At 43.0% G+C, this 19,727-nt stretch overlaps 1 long non-coding RNA gene across 5 annotated transcripts in view; it reads left to right on the top strand.

The window, feature by feature from the left end:
• Positions 1-19,727, top strand: part of LOC137216978 (uncharacterized) — a 155,155-nt gene that overhangs the window by 112,428 nt on the left and 23,000 nt on the right. For 4 of the 5 annotated variants that reach the window (XR_010939963.1, XR_010939957.1, XR_010939932.1 and 1 more), the window contains one exon: positions 1,748-1,920. The exons of the other annotated variant lie outside the window; for it this stretch is intronic. This is a non-coding gene — a long non-coding RNA (uncharacterized lncRNA). The remainder of the gene's footprint in view (positions 1-1,747; positions 1,921-19,727) is intronic. 5 annotated transcript variants of the gene reach the window in all.

Genomic DNA, 19,727 nt, shown 5'->3' with positions numbered 1-19,727 from the left:
AAAAATGATTTACTGCTATACACAAAATCCTTGATTGATACTGAGGACTTGATGGTTGTGAAGAAACCCAAGCTCAGAAGGTCAATACTGTATGATTCCAAGTATGTAAGCTTCTTGAAATGACAGAATATACAGATGGAGGATAGATTAGTGGTTGCCAAGGGACAGGGTCAGGGATGAGGGGTATAAAGGAGTAGCATCAATGAGTACCTCTGTGGTGATGCAACAATCTTTTATCTTAATTATGAATATGATTGCATGAGTCTGCACATGTGATTATATTACATAGAACCTCTCACACATGTGAGCACATATGAAAACTGGTAACAACTGAATAGCTCTGTGGTCTAGTTAACTGTATTTTACTACAATCATACAAGGTGTCACTACTGCGGAAAACTGGGGGAAACAGTCAGTGGACTCTATGAACTATATTGCAGCCTCCTGCAAATCTAATTATTTCAAAAAAAATTTTTTAAAGCCACGCTAGATTTTTAATTGGAATAGCATTGAATTACACATTAATCTGGGAGTCACTGACACCTTTACAATACTAAGTATTCCCATGTTCACTTATTCATTGCCTTTAAAAACTGTTTAAGTCATTTATCACTTTTATCAACCAAAATAGGACAAGGGAGTTTAATGTTAGCTTATTTCAAGTTTAGGGCAAACAAACTTACTTTATTTTTAAGCATTTTACTCCAAATATTCTGCATGACATAAGAGTTTCTGGAGTTTTACAATCTTGAGAAAGAAAAATGGAGCTGGAGGAATCAGGCTTCCTGACTTCAGACTATACTACAAAGCTACAGTCATCAAAACAGTGTGGTACTGGCACAAAAACAGAAATATAGATCAATGGAACAGCATAGAAAGCCCAGAAATAAACACACGCCTATGGTCAATTAATCTATGACAAAGGAGGCAAGAATATACAATGGAGAAAAGATGGTCTCTTCAGTAAATGGTGCTGGGAAAACTGAACAGCTACATGTAAAAAAATGAAATTAGAACATTCTTAAACACCATGCACAAAAGTAAACTCAAAATGGATTAAAGACCTAAATGTAAGACCGGATATGTACAACTCTTAGAGGAAAACATAGGCAGGACACTCTTTGACATAAATCACAGGAAAATCTTTTTTGATCTGTCCCCTAGAGTATTGGAAATAAAACAAAAATAAACAAATGGGACCTAATTAAGCTCAAAAGCTTTTGCACAGCAAAGGAAAACATAAACAAAACAAAAAGACAACCCATAGAATTATTTGCAAATGATGTGACCAACAAGGGATTAATCTCCAAAATTTACAAACAGCTCATGTGGCTCAATATCAGAAGAACAAACAACCCAATCAAAAAAATGGGCAGAAGACCTAAATAGACATTTCTCCAAAAAAGACATACAGATGGCCAACAGGCGCATGGAAAAATGCTCAACATCTCTAATTATTAGAGAAATGCAAATCTAAACTACAAAGAGGTATCACCTCACACTGGTCAGAATGGCCATCATTAAAAAGTCTACAAATAACAAATGCTGGAGAGGGTGTGGAGAAAAGGGAACCCTCCTGCACTGTTGGTGGGAATGTAAATTGGTGCAGCCACTATGGAGAACAGTGTGTGGAGGTTCCTTAAAAAACTGAAGATAGAGCTACCCTATGATCCTGCAATCCCACTCCTGGGTATATATCTGGAGAAAAGCATAATTTGAAAAGATACATGTACCCCTATCATTGCAGCACTATTTACAATAGACAAGACATGGAAGCAACCTGAATGTCCATCGACAGATGAATGGATAAAGAAGATGTGGCACATGTATACAATGGACTATTTCTCAGCCATTAAGAAGAATGAGATAATGCCATTTGCAGCAACATGGATGGACCTGGAGATTATCATACTAAGTGAAGTAAGTCAGACAGAGAAAGGCAAATATCATATGATATCACTTATATGTAGAATCTTAAAAAAATGATACAAATGAACTTAGTTACAAAACAGAAACAGACTCACTGACTTAGAGAATGAACTTATGGTTACCAGGTGGGGAGGGGTTCGGGGGAAGGATAGATTGGGAGTTTGGAATTGACACGTACACACTGCTATATTTAAAATAGATAACCAACAAGGACCTACTGTATAGCACAGGGAACTCTGCTCAATATTCTGTAATAACCTAAATGGGAAAAGAATTTGAAAAAGAATAGATACATGTATATGTATAATAAATCACTTTGCAGTACACCTGAAACTAACACAGCATTGTAAATCAACTATACTTCAATATAAAATTAAAATTTTAAATAAATAAATAAATAGAAGGAAAAAGCGTACTGGCTTTTTAGATATTCCTCTTTATAGTAATTTTTAGAGTGTGCTCTCCAGATTACTACCTATATCTCTAACTTTACACAGTCTAAGTAAAGATAATACTTTATATAAAATATAGAAACCTTCCAACATTAGAGGTCAATTTAACCCTTCTCTGTCCTTTATTCTGTAGTTGTCATATGTATTACATCTGCATATAGAGCCTACGAGACAACATCATCATTTTTGCTTTAAATAGTTGTATGTATTTTAAGAAATTAAGAGGAACGCAAATAGCTTTCGGTATTTAGCAAGATATTTGTCACTTCCATTTTTTAAAGGAGTAACTCATTTCCATCTGGTTAATTTCCCTTCAGTCTGATAAAGAACTTCCTCTTGTCAAGAGGTCAAGTAGTATCTAGGCAGCTGCTCAGTTGGCTTGTCACACTTACATAGATTCAGCTGGTAAAGAGACAACAAGTCCAAATGGATTCAGTTTATTACTTAGGCAACAAGAGCAAGATCAGTCTGGCACTAGTACCCGATATCTCTAGTCCCACAGGATGATACTGAGCCAGAGGGGCCAGGTGACAGGTGGCATGAACAATGGATTGCTCTGCCACTGAGGAGTCAACTTTAAACAACAGCAGGTATTTTTATAGCATGCAGCTAGCTGTATCCTGAGGAGGGGGTGGGGCATGGTGGAAAGTCCTGTGGTCAACTGACATTAGGGAGATGGATGAGAACAGCCCTGTGATAGATCCTCACCAGGCTGCTTATTTCCTTTGCTCCAGGAGGAATTGCAGAGTGTTCTTCCAAGACCCAGGTTAGACTGTGGTCACGCCTTGACTAAGTGGTCCATATAGAGCCAAAAATGTCATTGGGGCACCGTGTTGTGGAGCTGTTCTCCTTCCTACACCTTTAGTGCTTCTTGTAGTTCAGGTCTGCTGGCAAAGTTTTTTTTTTTTTATACTTTTGTTTTATCTGAAAATGTCCTTGTTTTGCCTTTATTCTTGACGAATATGTTTGCTGAGTATAGAATTCTGGGTTGGCTTTTTTTCCATCACTTTAAAGACGTTGCTCTTTTCTGGCCTCCATTGTTTCAGATGTCATCCATATTTGAAACTTTTCCCCCTCTGTATATAAAGCATTGTTTTTCTCTGGATGCTTTTATGATTTTCTAATTATGTTTGGTTTTCAGTGGTTTGACTGTGATATTCCCAGAGTTTTCTTTTCTACCTTCTTGGGGTTTGCTGAGCTTCTTGAATCTTTAAAGTTATGTCTTTCTCTAAATTGGGGGAAACAAGCCATTACACATTCATTGTATTTTTCTACCTCATTCTCACCCACCTCTCCCTCTAGAACTGTAATTTCATGTATGTTAGACCTTTGGATATTGTTCCATATGTGCTAGAGGCTCTGTTTGTGTTTTTGTTGCCTAAAATATTTTTCTCTCTGTTCTTAAGATTGGCTATTTCTATTGTTCTACCTTAAGATTACTGAAACTTTGCCTCTTCCATTTCCATTCTGTTGTTAAGCCCATCCTATGATGTTTCTAAATTTGTTTTCGGGTATTATATTTTTCCAGTTTTGGAACTTTTATTTGGTTCTTTTTTTTTAATGGTCCCTATTTCTCTGATGTGATTTTCTATCTTTTCATTCATTGTGAGCATATTTTCTCTTACTCCCTTGAGCATAGTTATAATAATCACTTTAAAATTCTTTTTTGCTAATTCCAGCATCTGGGTCATTTCAGGTTTGTTTTCTGTTGGTTGTTTTAGCGCTTGCAAATGGATCACAATTTCCTGGTTCTTTATATGTTGAATAACTTTGGATATTTTCAGTGTTATCTTATGGGTACTCTGGATTCCGATTTATTCCTTCAAAAAATATTGATTTTATTGTTTTGGTGGACAGTTGATGTGGTTAGATTTTAAACTCTAAACTTTGCTTCTTGGTGGTAGTTGAAATCTTAGTTCAGGGCTTTGATCTTTAGCTAAATCCTTTCCCACTTATGTGTGGTTCAGGAGTCAGCTGAGTTTGGGAGGGTCTATAGACAGAAATTGGAGCTCCCTCTGTCTCTGGCTCTCTTCTTTCCAGGATTCGCCCCTTACTTTCCAATGGTTGTGGTCCTGAACTCTGTCCTATAGTTCTTCATACCAGCAAGATTGTTAATTTACTGTTGGTGTCTTATTCTTGGTGTCCTAGCCGCTTAGCAGTTTTAGTTTGCCCTCAGTCTAAAAGCTGTAAAAATGGGTAACTCACCTTGTGTCAACTCCCCTTCAGAATATACCTGCTTCTGTTCATCCTCCAGTCTCTTCATATTGTGGTTTCTTTATAGTTTTCCCAGAGTATATAGTTACTCTCTACAGGAGGATCAGCAGAAGAAACTATGGTGCTCCATTTTGATTTCACTCTTGCCAATTTGTCCTTAATGTGGGATTCTGTCACAGAAGGGAGTCTTGGCACGTCAGCTTTGAGAATGCATAGGGGCTAGATTCCTTCCGCTGCTTCAGTCCTTTTTGCCACAGGCCCCTTGCACTCACTTGGTATTAGAGAATGTACAACCCATCCCAGTTTCATCTGCTATTCTCAGTTGTCCCACCATACTTTCCAGGGAATACCCATTGGCTGTTTTTCCTAGTGAGATTCTATTCCACTAGAGTTGTTGGCTATCCTGGGTTGTAATATGTAACTCTGAGGAGAAACTAAACCTTAAGCCTTGGCTGGTGCCCCTCAGTGAGTTTGATAGGGAAGCGATGCCTCCGGGGAGAAAACCTCTAGTGTTACAAATGGTGACTGGGCCTCCGCATTCCTTTCTTTCGAGAGAAGCCTCTCCCAGTTGTAGTCCTGGAGCTTTCAGGGTTACTGTTGTGTGGATGCAGGTAGGGAAGAACTCTTAAGGGACAGCCAATCCATATGCACATGTTATCTAGGACCCATCATTCCAGCCAGCCCTGAATTCCACCCCGAAGTTACCCTGCCACCCCTGGTGGGTACAGGTCTATGGCTAACATGCCTTCCGGTGGCAAAGGGGCAGAAAATGGTCTTCTCAGGGCAAAGATAAGGAGAGAAAAAGGAGCACATTAAAAAAAAGTTTCCCACCTTAACCTCTGTCCATTGTTCCTGTCCTTCTTTTGCAGGCTGCCTTCCCACCCTCTACCCCCCGCCCCAAGTCCTACCCAACTCAGCTCCCTGACCCAGCCACCCTTTGTTTTCCTAGAGGTTTCCTCCCTGCTTCTATGCTACTTTTATAGAACCATTCATCTCTGGATTCTGTGATGTGTCCTGGGTTGGGTTCTGGCCAGTTTGTAATTTTGCAAGTTTAATAAGAACTGGGATAAATACCTCTTTTTATTTAAAACAATGAAAATACCTAGAATTCTTTAGGTATATATTTCAGGACATTGGAACGTAACAATGAGAGATTCCTTCTGAACCGTAGAAGACCTTCGAGAATTTCAAACAATGAAGAATAATTGATCCTCAGCTTTGGGTGCTTCCCCAGTTAATGACATAGACATAATATTACCATCCATGGTATAGATGTAAAATGTACCTTTACAGATGTATGTTCTAACAGTATAGGAGACGATTTTTATTTTCATAAGATGTCTCACCAATAGGCTAGAAAGTAATGAATGACGTTTCCTGTGGCGTTATTGACCAGACATAGGACTCTGGTTGCAGTATCTGTTATCTAATAAAACTAACAATATCTGATTAATTTTTTTCCTGTACTTATGGGCTTTGTTTATAATCTTATGAGGGTAAGTTATAATTTATAGCTTCTAAAGAGATGAGGATTATAGAAAGTTTGAATGAAAAACAGGCCATATAAAATTCCTCTAGCTCTTAATTTTGTCTGAACTATTAAAACCCAATTAGACAAGACCAAATTCCTGTTTATTAGAAGCTTCAGAAATCTTATAAATGAATACTAACATAGTTATGGGAGTCCATTGCTTTCTACTCCATGCAGTCTTTTGCAAAAAGGCATTGTGTCCTATTAATAACAAGTGTGTGTTCCATGAATATACTCATTCACTTTGAGAAGACAGCCCCAACCATTTACAATCCAGTGATTCCAACTGTTTAAGCAAATGAGTGCATGAGCCATTAGCCAGCTTCTTTCCTTCTTACATCTTCTCTCATTAGTACTCCATCCCCATCCCCATGTCTGTCAAAGCTCTGTTCATGTCCTACATGACCAGCTCAAAAAATATCGAGCCCAATCCCTGCTCCATAAGACAGAATTGATTGTTTCCTCCTTTCTTCTTCTCTAACACCTAGCCCAGAACCTGACCTGCAGTAAGTGGTAGGTGAATGCAGTAAGAGTAAAACCAACTGCAGAATGTTATCATTTTTAGATTGTCCACAAAGATGGTGCTTTCCAAAGGCCTTTCTCCTTTACTGCCAAGACCCACGCAAGTGTGCTAACCAAGACAGACCGCTTGTCTAAGATTTGCTGTGGCTATTTATATCGGAAGCGGAGGGAACCAAGAAGCATGGCATTTACTGAGCCTGTGGATGCCTGCACTAGCTTGCCTGTGCTCGAGGATGTAGGGCAAGGTACTCCTGATTTGTGTGCTTGGCCGGGGCACGCCGTGAGCACGGAGACGGGCCTCTTCCATCAATCACAGGCTTCTGCACTCACCGTGGCCCAACTACAAGGAAGTGTGCAACAGATGTGTTTGGTGATATTTTCAAGGGGAAAAAAGTACTATTAGAATACAAGGTGTTGACTTTCTTCTACAGAAAACATCCCCTCGTGTTTCAGCTGAAACCCTTTGAATTTGGAAGCCTTTCAAAGAGCAGTGGCTATCCCTTTTCTGTTGCGTTGATGAATGAGTTATTCACCTCTGCCCCCTCCTCATGTGTTCCTCATTTGAGGCAAGCATGATGCTCGTTTGACGTTTGCATCCTCAGATTAATTCCAAGTGGAACAACCTAATACATCTCCCCGGGGTCGGAGCTTAATTCTGAGGACATCATTTTTTGTTTTCAAATGAAGCTGACTTCGAGAAAGAACAGCCGACCAAGAAGCATTGCTGGCCTTCTCTGCTTTGCCAAGCATGTCTCGCGAGAGAAGAGCTTGTGGAATTTGGCTCCATTTCCCACAGCCCTGGGATAAGGGTCGCATGTAAACAATAATATCCTGTGCTACTTGGGCCTCATTTAACCGTCTTTGTTGCTTTAGAGGACCTGCCAAGGAGGGTGTTTCTCAGAGCTCATGCTTGACATTCCAGAAACTCTGTAGGGTCCACTTCCAACATGGAACTCCATACCACCGAGCTTGTGACTGTTGGTGCACTCCTGATGGCCACCGAGCTTCGCGTTGACACGTTTTTTCAAATCACATGGGAAGTGTACCCTCTGTGAAGAATGAATCTGGTCCTCTGCGGGTGGGCCTGTCATTGCAGGAGGCCTCTGCACTTACCACTTGGGTGTTTCCTTAGAAAGCTGCGGTAGCCTGGAGCCTAGGATGACCACGTTTGCTGATCTAGGAACGGTGAGGTGATTTTTGCAAGCTAAGCTGTTGTGTTGTTGGTAGATCAGTAAGCTGGCAGTCAGAGACCTGGGCTCTACTCCCCAGCTGACTAGCTCTTTGGTCATGTGAAACGTCCTTGGTCTCTCTGGCCTCAGTTTTCACATTCTGAGATGATAGGATATGCTAGGTAATCTCTACATACCTTTCTGGCCCTAAATTTGATCAGGTGACATAAAATAGTAAACAGCAAATTGGGAGTCAGGAAAGAGAAGCTCCCAGTCCAGGCTCTTCTGCTTACTAACTCTGACTTGGGACAAGTCACTTAGCCACCCAGCCTCAGCTCTCCATCCCTGGAGAGGCCAGGGTCTCCTCTACCTGCCTCACCTGGTGGTTGGGCTGATCAGGCCAGGAAACATCTTTCACTCAGCACTTACTGAGCAACTGCCCTGGGGCACCAGCTTGATGGATGGCGAAGATGTAAAGGTTATTACATCATCTGTTAGTTAGAATTTAGTGAGCTCTTCCTACTGCCAGGCACTCAGGTACGGTATCCCGTGTAGTTTCCATTTTATGGATAAAGGAACTGATGTTCGAAGAGGTTGAATAACTTGCTCAGGATCGTGTAGCTAAGCAGAGCTGAAACTGAGATTTGTACTAGTATTCTGTTCTTTATTTATTTATTTATTTTTTGTGGTACGCGGGCCTCTCACTGCTGTGGCCTCTCCCGTTGCGGAGCACAGGCTCCGGACGCGCAGGCTCAGCGGCCATGGCTCACGGGCCCAGCCGCTCCACGGCATGTGGGATCCTCCCAGACCGGGGCACAAACCCCTGTCCCCTGCATTGGCAGGCGGACTCTCAACCACTGCGCCACCAGGGAAGCCCCTGTTCTTTATTTTAAAAGTTAAAAACATCTCACCTGCTGCCAAGGAGCTTGTGTTGCTATTATTATTGCTTTTCTGGGCCCCAGTGCCCGAATCCCATGACCTGGAAGCTGCATGCATGTGAGGCAAAGGAGGGGACCAGTCTGGCTGGGGCTGAAGGAGAGGTTCTCTGTGCAGACACTGCCTGGAGCAGCACAGTCAGTGAAAAGCCCTGAGGTGCAGCCCAAGTCTATAAAGTGCATTGCTCAGGCTGAGGGACCAAATGGACCAGGCATTAAGGTGGTAGATGGGGAAGATGTGGAACACAGCAGTGAGGATAAGAGCGACGCTGTGGGTTATAGGCCAGCAAGAAGTGCTTGGGTCCAATTGGCAAGACAAGCCATTCTTTGAGGCTAGTTTTGAAGTGTCCTTACCTGTAGGAGAAAGGCAAGGGGCTAAACGAGTTCTAAGGGCACCCCCGTGTCAGACGTTCCCCATGTCAGCAGGTCTGCAGAGCCTCCAGGGCTCTGAGCAGCAAAGAAGTGATCTTGCTGGGTGGGCCACTGTCCTCTCTCAGAGTGTGACCCTGAGTCCCTGAGATGCTAGGATTCTCTTTTGATTATGTCAGGAGCTGCACTGGCAGGACCCCTACCCCCCACGAAGCAAACAGCCCAGCTGCCTTCCTGCTTTGTGACAAACTCTTCCCAGGGTGGCTCCGCCATCGGGGGAAGTGGTCTTTCCGGCTTGCAGAGGGTTGTCCAGCCACACCTAGTTCCCAGGGATGTGGCCCAGCTTTTTGTGCTGCTGCTTTACCCCTCTAACCCCACTGCTTTCTCCCACCTCTGCTCGCCCTAGGGTTGGCCCGGCCCCGAGAGAACAGTTGTTAGAAGGATGGTGTTCAGCCTGCTAAGACTTGTGCGTCTGGAATGATGGGCTTAATGGCAGAAGCAGGCCAGGCAGTGGGGGAGAGGTAATCAAGCCCTGGTGCTGGATACAGACACTGGGCCAGAACACATGCTTGGGGAAGTGGCCTTGGTACAGGCAGAGGCAGGCAAGTGGGTGCGGAGCAAGGGAGCAGGCCCAGGGGCCGCAGTGACATTCTGGGAAATGGTCAACATTGAAGGGTCCACAGTAACTAACTCAACAGTAATAGCAATGGCAGGAGCAGATACTTATATGGATGGGCGCTGTACCAAGCACTTAACATAGCTTTACTCTTCTGATCTTCACACCAATCCCATTAGGTAGCAATGCTCTTTCCCCACTTTACGAATGAGGAAACCGAGACGCCGAGAGGCTCAGTAACCTGCTCAAAATCACACAGCTAAAGAGTGGGTATGTGAGTATTGCTTGGATCTTCAGCCAGTTGGGGAATCATCATCTAGAAGTCCCCTCCTTAGTGGCCAGACCCATCAGTGGGCCAAGGTTCCAGCTCCAGAGAAAAGGGTGGGCAAGGCCAAGGCCGGGCGGAAGGGCTCATCCACCCAGCAGGCATGCATTGAGGACCATCCTCCGTGCCACGTGTTGGGGGAAGAGACAAGTAAGATATTCTCATCTGCCAGGGCGCTAGTTCTAAAGGGGGCAGAGATAGTTGGTAGGACAACACGTAGAACTTCGGGATAGGAATCGAGGCAAGAGGCTAGTTGTTAAGACTGTGTCAGTGTAAGAGGTGGGCTTGGGGAGAGTTCTGGTCCGGGAGCATCACGGCTTCTCAGGCCGCTGTTCTGGGGGTACCAGATCCAGGAGAGCAGCCTCAGGGCTAAGGCCAGGCATTGGCCCCTATGCCTGTGAATGGGTTGGTCTGGGAACTGGGTTGGGCTTGAGCCTCTAGGCGTAAGGATAAGTGGGTCTAGCTGTGGGGATCTGAGTAGAGTGGGGGAATTGAATTGGGGGCTAATGGAACAGAAACCAGGAATGACACCTCAGCTCCTGTGGAGCCTGTTTCCCTGCTACTATTCCTGTGGAAGCATTGGCCCCAGCTGGGGTAGAAAGCGAAATTAATTTGACACCAGGAGATCTGGGCTCCATATGTTAGTAGAAACTGTGATGTCTGAACGTTCTTGCTGGGATCGCTGAAATTCTTAATAGAAATTCCAGGAAGACCAGAGACATCTGGGAAATATATGTGGATTGAAGTGGAGAGGAATACACAGTCTTTTGGGGAAAGTTTCCAGGATCAAGAACCAGCTTTTTTTTTTTTTTCCAATTGTTTTCTCCAAAGTGACACGTTAAGTAATGTATGTGAAAGGCTTTGTAAACTACAGGGCAGGACCCCGGTGCAAGGCCTTGTTAACATCTTCATTGTTCCAGATCAAGGGATTGGCGACCTGAGGAGTTCACAGGAGGAGATGGAAGCATTTCCGCTCCCCGCCCCAGCACCTTCTCTATGCAATTCAAAAGAAATATTTGGAGCAGATTGTTAATTCTCTGCTGTGCTGACTGGTCACATGTACATCATCGACCAGGGCCACTGCTACCTGCCGGCAGGGCTCGGATAGGTGCAGGAAGAGGCGGGCAGAGCCCCTTGCCCCTAGCAAGCTTAGCCCATCTCAGTAAGACCGTGAGACCCAGGAAAGTTCAGTGGATTAGAACCCTGCCTGGGGGTCAGGCTGCCGGAGTTCAAATCCTGGCTTTGTGGCGTCAAGTAGGTTACTTAATGCCTCGTCTATAAAATGGAGAGTTAAATGTTAGTTTCTGCCTCACGGGATGGTTGGGTTGCTGACCGCCTGTAAAGTACTCAGCCCGGCACCTGGCCCACCCTCAGCACAGGGTAAACGTCAGCTGCCATTATTCTCCTTTCCCTCTCCTCCACCCTCCTCTTCTTCGGCCTTCTCGGCCTCCTCCCCCTTCGATTTCCCCTCTTTTTCCTCCTCCTTCACCATCAGAGGGCTTTCTCGTGGCTTGGTGGACTAGGGACCAGGTCAGCCCGGCAGGCTGTCGCCTCTCTGTGCTGCTGGCCTAGTTTGGGTAACTAGATCTGGGTCCCCGAGCCCCTGCATTCAGAGCACGAGTCCTCCAGGGCTGTGACTGTGCCTAGCCCTTGCCCCTTCCCGTCCCAGTCCCTGTGACTGAGGTCCTGCCCCCCAGTCTCAAAGCTCCCCGATGCCTATCACTAGCTGTCCAGACACACTGGTTACCTGACTGCTCTTTTTGGTAATAGTGGCCCACCCAGCAGAGATCCTCTGGGTGTGGGGTCTTTATATCCTCACCTGCCACCCTACACTGTGACCTCAGATGACCTGGTACTTATCTCAGTGAACCTTTCCAACAGCCCTGTGAGGTTGCACACTTCCCTTGTTCATTCGGCAGACACTCATTGATCACCCGCTCTGTGCCCTTGGAGGTGTGACCAGCGTGGCACAGTGGAAAGGGAATAGGGGTATTGGAAGAGGCCCTCAGGCAGGATGACAGAGTGGGTAACCTGAACTCCTGAGTCTCACAGACCCACACTTGAACCCTGGCTCTGCCACTCACAGCTGTAACCCCACTTCCCTATACCTCAGTTTCCTTGTGTGTGAAATGGACATATGAATAGTCGCTATTTCACAGACTGCCTTACAAGCTTCATTTTCTGCTCTGCGCTCTCACATAATTTGTACATTCCTCATATTTCTAGTCCGCATTGCAACGTATTCTAATTCCGTCTGCCTTCCCAGCTGTTTTTCTGAGCCCCGGAGGCAGGAACCTCTTGTTTGTGTTTGTATATCTAGTGCCTCCCCTAGTGCCTGGCCCAGAATATACATACGTTCAATAAGTCGATGCTGAAATGTTAGCACCATGTGGTCATTATTTTTCCAGGTCTGTCTTCCTCGTTAAGCTGGAGGGCAGATATGTATTTGTTTCAGTGTCTGCAGAACGCGGCAGGGCTCTGGCTTGGGGCAGGAACTCAGTAATGCTGATGAAATGAGTGGCTGGACGAGTGGGCGCCTGAGGGAAGGAATGAATGAAGGAACAGGTGGAGGCTGTTGATTAAGACGGTTTCTTAGAGGCTCACTATTACTAGCGAGGTCACTGTCAGCCTGAAATTGATTTGGATGGATAGTAGCAATGTAAGGAAAGGGATACTCTACTTTCTGAGGCCTGATCCTCCTCAGTCTTGTTCGAGGATTCAACACCGTTGACCACCATTTCCCTGAAATCCTTTCCTTGTTTAGTGTCCGTGAGATTGAACTATTTGGGGTTTTCTCCCGCTTTTCTGACCCCTTCCTCGTTCCTCGTTTTGTTTTGTTGGTGTTGAGTCTTCCTTTTGCTCTTCCACCTCCACTACCCACCTCACTGTGATCTAAGTATTCTCTAGGTTTTGGACTGGGCCCTTTCTTCTTTCCCAGTGAAATTAACCGAATCCCAAGGTTTCACTCCTTAGAGGCGTCTATATGAACGACTCCCAAATCTCTCTCCAGCCCTGACATTTCTTCTGAGCTTCAAGTGTGCATTTTTAAGCTCCTGCTGCACATCTATACTTGGTTCTTTGGCTGTCTTCCTGAACTTCATGTTTAAAATTCTCATCCCGGGACTTCCCTGGTGGCGCAGTCGTTAGGAATCCGCCTGCCAATGCAGGTGACGCGGGTTCGAGCCCTGGTCTGGGAAGATCCCACATGCCGCGGAGCAACTAAGCCCGCGTTCCACAACTACTGAGCTCGCGTGCTGCAACTACTGAAGCCCATGCGCCTAGAGCCCGTGCTCCGCGGCACCGCAATGAGGAGCCCGCACACCACAACAAAGAGCAGCCCCGCTCACTGCAACTAGAGAAAGCCCGCGCGCAGCAACGAAGACCCAACACAGCCAAAAATAAATAAAATTAAAAAAAAATAGCATCAAAAATGTGTTATAAAAAAAGTGAAGCACAGAGAGGTTAGGGAACTTGCCCAGAGTCACACAACTAGCAACTGGCAGAAAAAGGACTTAAAAATATAAATAAATAAAAATAAAAATGAAATTCTCATCCCTTTTTCCCTAAACTTACCTCTTTCCCCATCTTCTCTTTTCTCATTTCCTCCATCTTCTCTTTTCTCATTAGCAGTAGTGCCTTTCAGTTTTTTTAGCTCATATATATATATATACATATATATGGCATAGTCGTTATAATACATCATCATATATATTATATGTAGTTATAATACATTACATATGTTATATGTAATGTAATAACTACTATGCTATTATTACATCTAACAAAATTAACAATAATTCATTAATATCATTTAATACCCAATCCATATTCAACTTTCCCTGATTTCCCCAAGGATATCATTTTATAGTTAATTTGTTGGAGTTCGCACCCAAACAAAGCCCACACATTGCACTTGGTTATGTCTCGTTAAGTCTTTTATTGCTTTTGAGTTGTTGGAGAAACCCCGTCATTTGCCCTGAAGAATGTCTCACATTCTCAATTGGCTTGATTGTTTCCTGGTATTGTCCCTTGAACTCGTTTCTCTATCCTCTGTAAACTGGTAGTTATGTCTAGAGGCTTTGATTAGATCGAGGTTGAAATTCTGGGGAAAGAATACTTCACAGTCAAGGCTGTGTACCTTCTATCCCGTTATTTCATGAGGCAAATAATGTCTGATTGCCCCCACTTTTTAGCTATACTAACATTGATCAGTGGGCTCAGATAGTATCACCTGGAGTCCTCCATCATAAAGATCCCATCACCCCTTCCCCTAATGGCTTTAACAACCAGGGATGATTACTGCTTAGGTCCATTATTTCATTAAGAGTTGCAAAATGGCATTTTTCTAATTGTTATTCCTTCTTCATTTATTAGTTGGGGCTTTTCTATAAAGAAGAATTTTACTTATCAGCCATTTAGTTACCTTGAATTACGGTGTAAACAAAAAAAGAAAGGCAGGATAAATGTTCGATACCTTCCTTTTAAAAACATCAATTTTCGGAATGAGTTGGTATCCTAGCAACCTCCAATGGTGACCAACCAAGTCTTTTAAGTATTGCTATGAACCAATGGATTTTTAATGTGTTTCGATCCATTTTAGTCGTTCATTTGGTTGCTAAAGTTGTCTCATCTTAGGTCAGTGAGGGTCCTTTCAAGTTGGCTTCTGTTTCCTTTTGTCATGATAGATTTCTTGATTTTTGGTTTGATGAGATGTTTCAGGCTCATCTTGTACAATTCCAAACCCAGTCCTGGAGTCAGCCATTTCTCCAAGGAGCTCTAGTTCCTCTTGATGTAAAATGGTATTAAGAGAGCACAGTCTGGGAATTCCCTGGCGGTCCAGTGGTTAAGACTTGGAACTTTCACTGCGGTGTGCAGGTTAAGTCCCTTCTGAGGGCTGGGTTTCCTCACCGCTGCTAGGTTGTCAGGTCTTTTTAGTTAAAAGAGTTTAGAAAATGCGTATTTTTTTAAAAGGGAAAGTGATGAGTTCCTACTGATAGTTCAAAGTTGAATTTAAGAGTATAGGCTTTTACTTAACATCTTTGATTTTGTAACTGTCTCTTCTCTCCCACTCTGAAAGTCCTGGTTCCTAATGATATTAATATAATTACTTGCATTCCCCTATATTATATCTGTAACAATTTCAAAGGAACAATTCCAGTGTTACTACCAAGACTACCGAATGCAAGTTAAGATGTCTTTGCTCTTCCTTTTGCCTTTAGAATAAATTCTGCTAGGGAGGTAGTCAAAGTACTGTGTTTTAAAGTCACTTGAAGTAATTTTTCTCTGTGTGGTTATGTTACCAAGTTGATACACAGTTTGATTCATTTGCTTCTTTTTTTTTTTCTGGGTTTTGGGGATTGTTTTTCCTTCCCCTGTTAAATTTAATTTGTATAAAACATTTACATAGTTCCAAAGTCAAAACGATATAACAGGAGATATTCTAAAAGTCCTGCTTCCATCCTGCCTCCATTCTTTATCCTCCCTCCCTCTACAGCAATCATGTTTATTAGGTTTTGGTTTATGCATCCATTGTATATTTGAATATTAAACAAGTGAGAATAAGTAGTTTTCCATCCCCTATTTCTTACACAAATGTAACATGTACTACAAACATCGCTCTGCTCCCCCTTTTCCACTTAACATGTCCTAGAGATTGTTCCATGTCACCGTATGGGGAACTTCCTTGCTCCTTTTTTTTTTTTGCGGTACGCGGGCCTCTCACTGTTGTGGCCTCTCCCGTTGTGGAGCACAGGCTCCGGATGCGCAGTCTCAGAGGCCATGGCTCACGGGCCCAGCCGCTCCGCGGCACGTGGGATCTTCCCAGACCGGGGCATGAACCCGTGTCCCCTGCAGCAGCAGGCGGACTCTCAACCACTGCACCACCAGGGAAGCCCTCCTTTTTTTTTTTAACTGTATAGCATGCCATCCCAAAGAGGAACCATAGTTTGTTCAACCAGTCAGTCCATATTGACAGATATTTGGGTTGGTTCTAGTCTTTTGTTATTACAAAGGATGCCGCCACATGTGGTAGAGGTGTCTGTCCCATGGTTCTCCGGGCTCCAAGCCTCAGTGGCATTCTCAGCTCTCCCTTCTGCCTCCTTCTGTACATCTAATCACTTCTGAACCCTGGTGATTATTCCTTTGTACTCTTCTTGTTTCTGCCTTTCCGTCTCTGTTGCTCTCTCCCAACTTCAGGCACTAGTTGTCTTTGCCTGGATAATAGCAATAGCAGTACAATCTCTACTTATTTTCTTCCCCAAGCCAGTCTGTGCTGCACACCACAGCCAGATTCATCTCCTGAAATAATTCTTTTGTCGTGATCTCTTCTCAGCCTACTCAAAAATCTTCAATAATTGCATAAAATCTAAATTCCTTTGTTTGGCATTCAAGGCCTTGTGAACTGACCCAGATTTCCTTTCCTGATATTCATTCCCTCTACTTTGGTCTGTAGGCATATTGCTCTGCATATGTGATTTACCAAATATCTTTATACCTTTATACCTTTATACCTTTTTACCTTATTACCTTTTTACCTTATCTATTTTTCAAAGTTCCATTCGAATTCCAGATCTTTGGAAACCCTACTGGGACCTCAGCCCAGGCTCTCTTTCTCCCTTGAGCTGCTATTCTTTGTGATATCCATTTGAAACTGAGCATAGACTTAGCCCCGAGCCAAATGGAAAGCTCTTATTAAGACCATCTGGTCACTACTGTGAGATCTAAGAAATTCATTGATACATTCACGAAGCATTAACTGAACATCAGAGCAGCATCCCAAGGTGAGGAAAGTGGACCTCTGGATTGGCTAGGGTTCATTCTGACAGTGACCAGGAAGGATGTGGGATTCGATCTGCCTGGAAGCACAGCTAGGAAGATGTTCCAAGGGGGCAATACTTGACTGAGAAATGTGGTAGTAGAGTGTGTGTCCCTTCCAAATGTGGATTTAATTCCAGTTCAAGGAGAAGAAATTGGACTTTTGTCTGGGGAGAGGGTCTTGTCCAAAGGCTATTGAGACAAAAATTCCCAAATCCTGGGAGAGCACTGCTTTTGCCACCTTTCTCCCATCAAGATAAAACACAGCATTTTGTTTGGTGAGAACCTAGGACTCATCCAAGCCTGACATTGCCTAGGCCACCAGCCATGTGACCAGGTGATTGACCAATCACAAATTACAGAACACTGCATTCTATACTGCTTCTTTTCTGTACTTTTCTTGTTGGGGTTGCATTAGCCTTAGTTTCCTAAATTTTGTTTTAAAACTTCACCGTCTGGGACTAGAACTATTTTTGCTTTATTTATTTACAATTTAACCTTTCCCCTTTATTTCCAAAAGGATTTGCAGAAGCTTACCAGTTTAAACATAATGCAAAGTAAGACATAGAACAGAATTGTCTATTTGAAAAAGAAAGAGTCGATATCACCAAATACTCTGGATGAGTGGAATGCTATAGCTGTTGAACACTGACATTAACTCCGGATTTCTTGGCAGTCAAGGTTAAGGGTTACAGTGGTGTGTATTATCTGAGAACCAGAAAGCAGCTATATTCCTCTTTTAAGATCATCTTCTCCCTGACATGAAACTCAAATGAGGATTTGTCACAAGAACCTTGCATAAGCACATGTGGTAACATAGTGACCCATGTCTTTAACTTCTACAAGTGAAACAGAATATAACACAGAAATACCAATCAAATCAACAATGCTTATATGAATTGAATTAGGGTTTTGTTTTTGTTCTTGTTCTTGTTTGTTTGAAAAGTTAATTCAACTTGCATACACTGCTAGCTGAAGGCTGAACTGATACAACCACTTTGGAAAGCTAAACAAACATCGACCCTATGACCCAGCAATCTACCCCATAATTCCACTGCATGTATTCACCAAAAGACACATACGAGGATGTCCATTAGAACATTATTTAGTGCCAGCCAAATAACAGAAACACCCCAAATGTCCATCAACAGTGAATATATAAATAAATTGTGGTGCATGTATACAATGGAATACGGTACAAATTAACAAGAACATGGGAAACTCTTACAAACATGTCAATCAAAATAAGTCAGACCCTAAAGAGTGCATGCGCTGTGTGACTCAAGTTCTATAAAATTTGGAAAGAGACAAAATTAAACGATTGTATTAGAAATCAGGAATAGTGCTAACTTTCAGGAGGAAGGGGAGGAAGATGATGGGCCTGACTGGGCTTCTGGAGACTGGTAACGTTCTATCTGGGGGCCCGGGTAGTGGTTACTTGGGTGTGTTCACTTTATGCTCATTCATTGAGCTGTACAGGTATGAACTATGCACTTTTCTATACGTGTGTTATACTTCAGCAAAAGTTTCAGTATTGATACATGAACATGATAAGATTTCAAACTATATAGAAGAGTGTACAGTGCAAGGGAAGTAACTCTCCCACTCTAAACTCCCATCCCCTCTCATCAGAGTCTATTACTATTGCCAGCTTCCTGTGTATTCTTGAAATGTCCTGTAATAAACAATGGTGTGTACATGTCCATAGGTACATCTTTATTCCTTTTGTTATTTACAAAAATGGAAGCACACCACATGCATTGTCCTGCCACGTGCTTTTTCCATGTAACACTATGTCTTGGACATCTTTTCCTATCAGTGGTTGGGAAATATCTACCTTCTTCTCTGTCAAGGCTCCGTAAAGTATTCCATTGTGGGGATGCACTGTGTTTAACCAATCCTCTATTAGTGAACATTTGGGATTTCTCCAGTTTTTAAAATATGACAATGGTATATTAAATATTAAAAATATTTTACACATATCCTTGCACACCCGTGTGGGGTAGAGTGGACTTTGGCATCTTTTGTTAGATTATTTAACTACCACACACAGTGAAAATCCCATATAGTCAAAAACACCCTTAAAATTCCCTTAGGAAGGCCGACATACCATATCTTTATCATTCCAGCAGAGTTTGTTTGCCTGTTTGTCCTCCAGTATTGAAGTAGATCTCTGGGTCTTTGGCTCAGCACCTGTTGAGATGAGCTTGTAGTTATGAGCCATGTTGAATGACATGTATGCATCTTTAAATACCAGCATCACAACGAGATGCTCACTCTGTGAGAGGCACATGGGGATGGAGACTTACTGAGGGATTAACAGAATCACAGCATCTACTTTACATTGTCTCTAGGGCAGAGCAGGGTCATTGAGAAGAATGGTAGGCACAACTGCTACACCATTTCAATTGTTGTCTTCTGTCTCTCTCAACTCTCTTTCCTCTATCTTTCTGTCTCTGTCTCTTTCTGTCTCTCTCACACCTTTCTCCCCTCTCCCTCTCTGTATGCTGAGTGCCTACTTTTGAATCTGTATGACTCGCATATGCATATGGTGTGATTCCACTGTATATCTGTAGGATCAATTCCAAGATGTGGGATTTTGTATGTATGTCTCTTCAAATCATATATATGTTTTATATCATTTCATTATGAAAAAGACATACAAAAGCAGATAGAATTATATAAGGATACCCCTAATCCCATCACCAAACCTCAAAAATGATCAACCCATGGCCACTCTTTCAGCTATACCACATTCACTTTCCCTCTTTCTGTAATATCTTGAAGCAAATTGCAGACCTCAGCTGTAAATAGTTCAGGATGTATTTCTAAAGTGTTAGGACTCTTAAAAA

Source organism: Pseudorca crassidens, chromosome X (assembly GCF_039906515.1).
Source record: "Pseudorca crassidens isolate mPseCra1 chromosome X, mPseCra1.hap1, whole genome shotgun sequence".
Taxonomy (NCBI): domain Eukaryota; kingdom Metazoa; phylum Chordata; class Mammalia; order Artiodactyla; family Delphinidae; genus Pseudorca; species Pseudorca crassidens.
The sequence above is the reverse complement of the archived record's forward strand: the minus strand, read 5'-3'. Positions and strand labels throughout refer to the sequence as shown.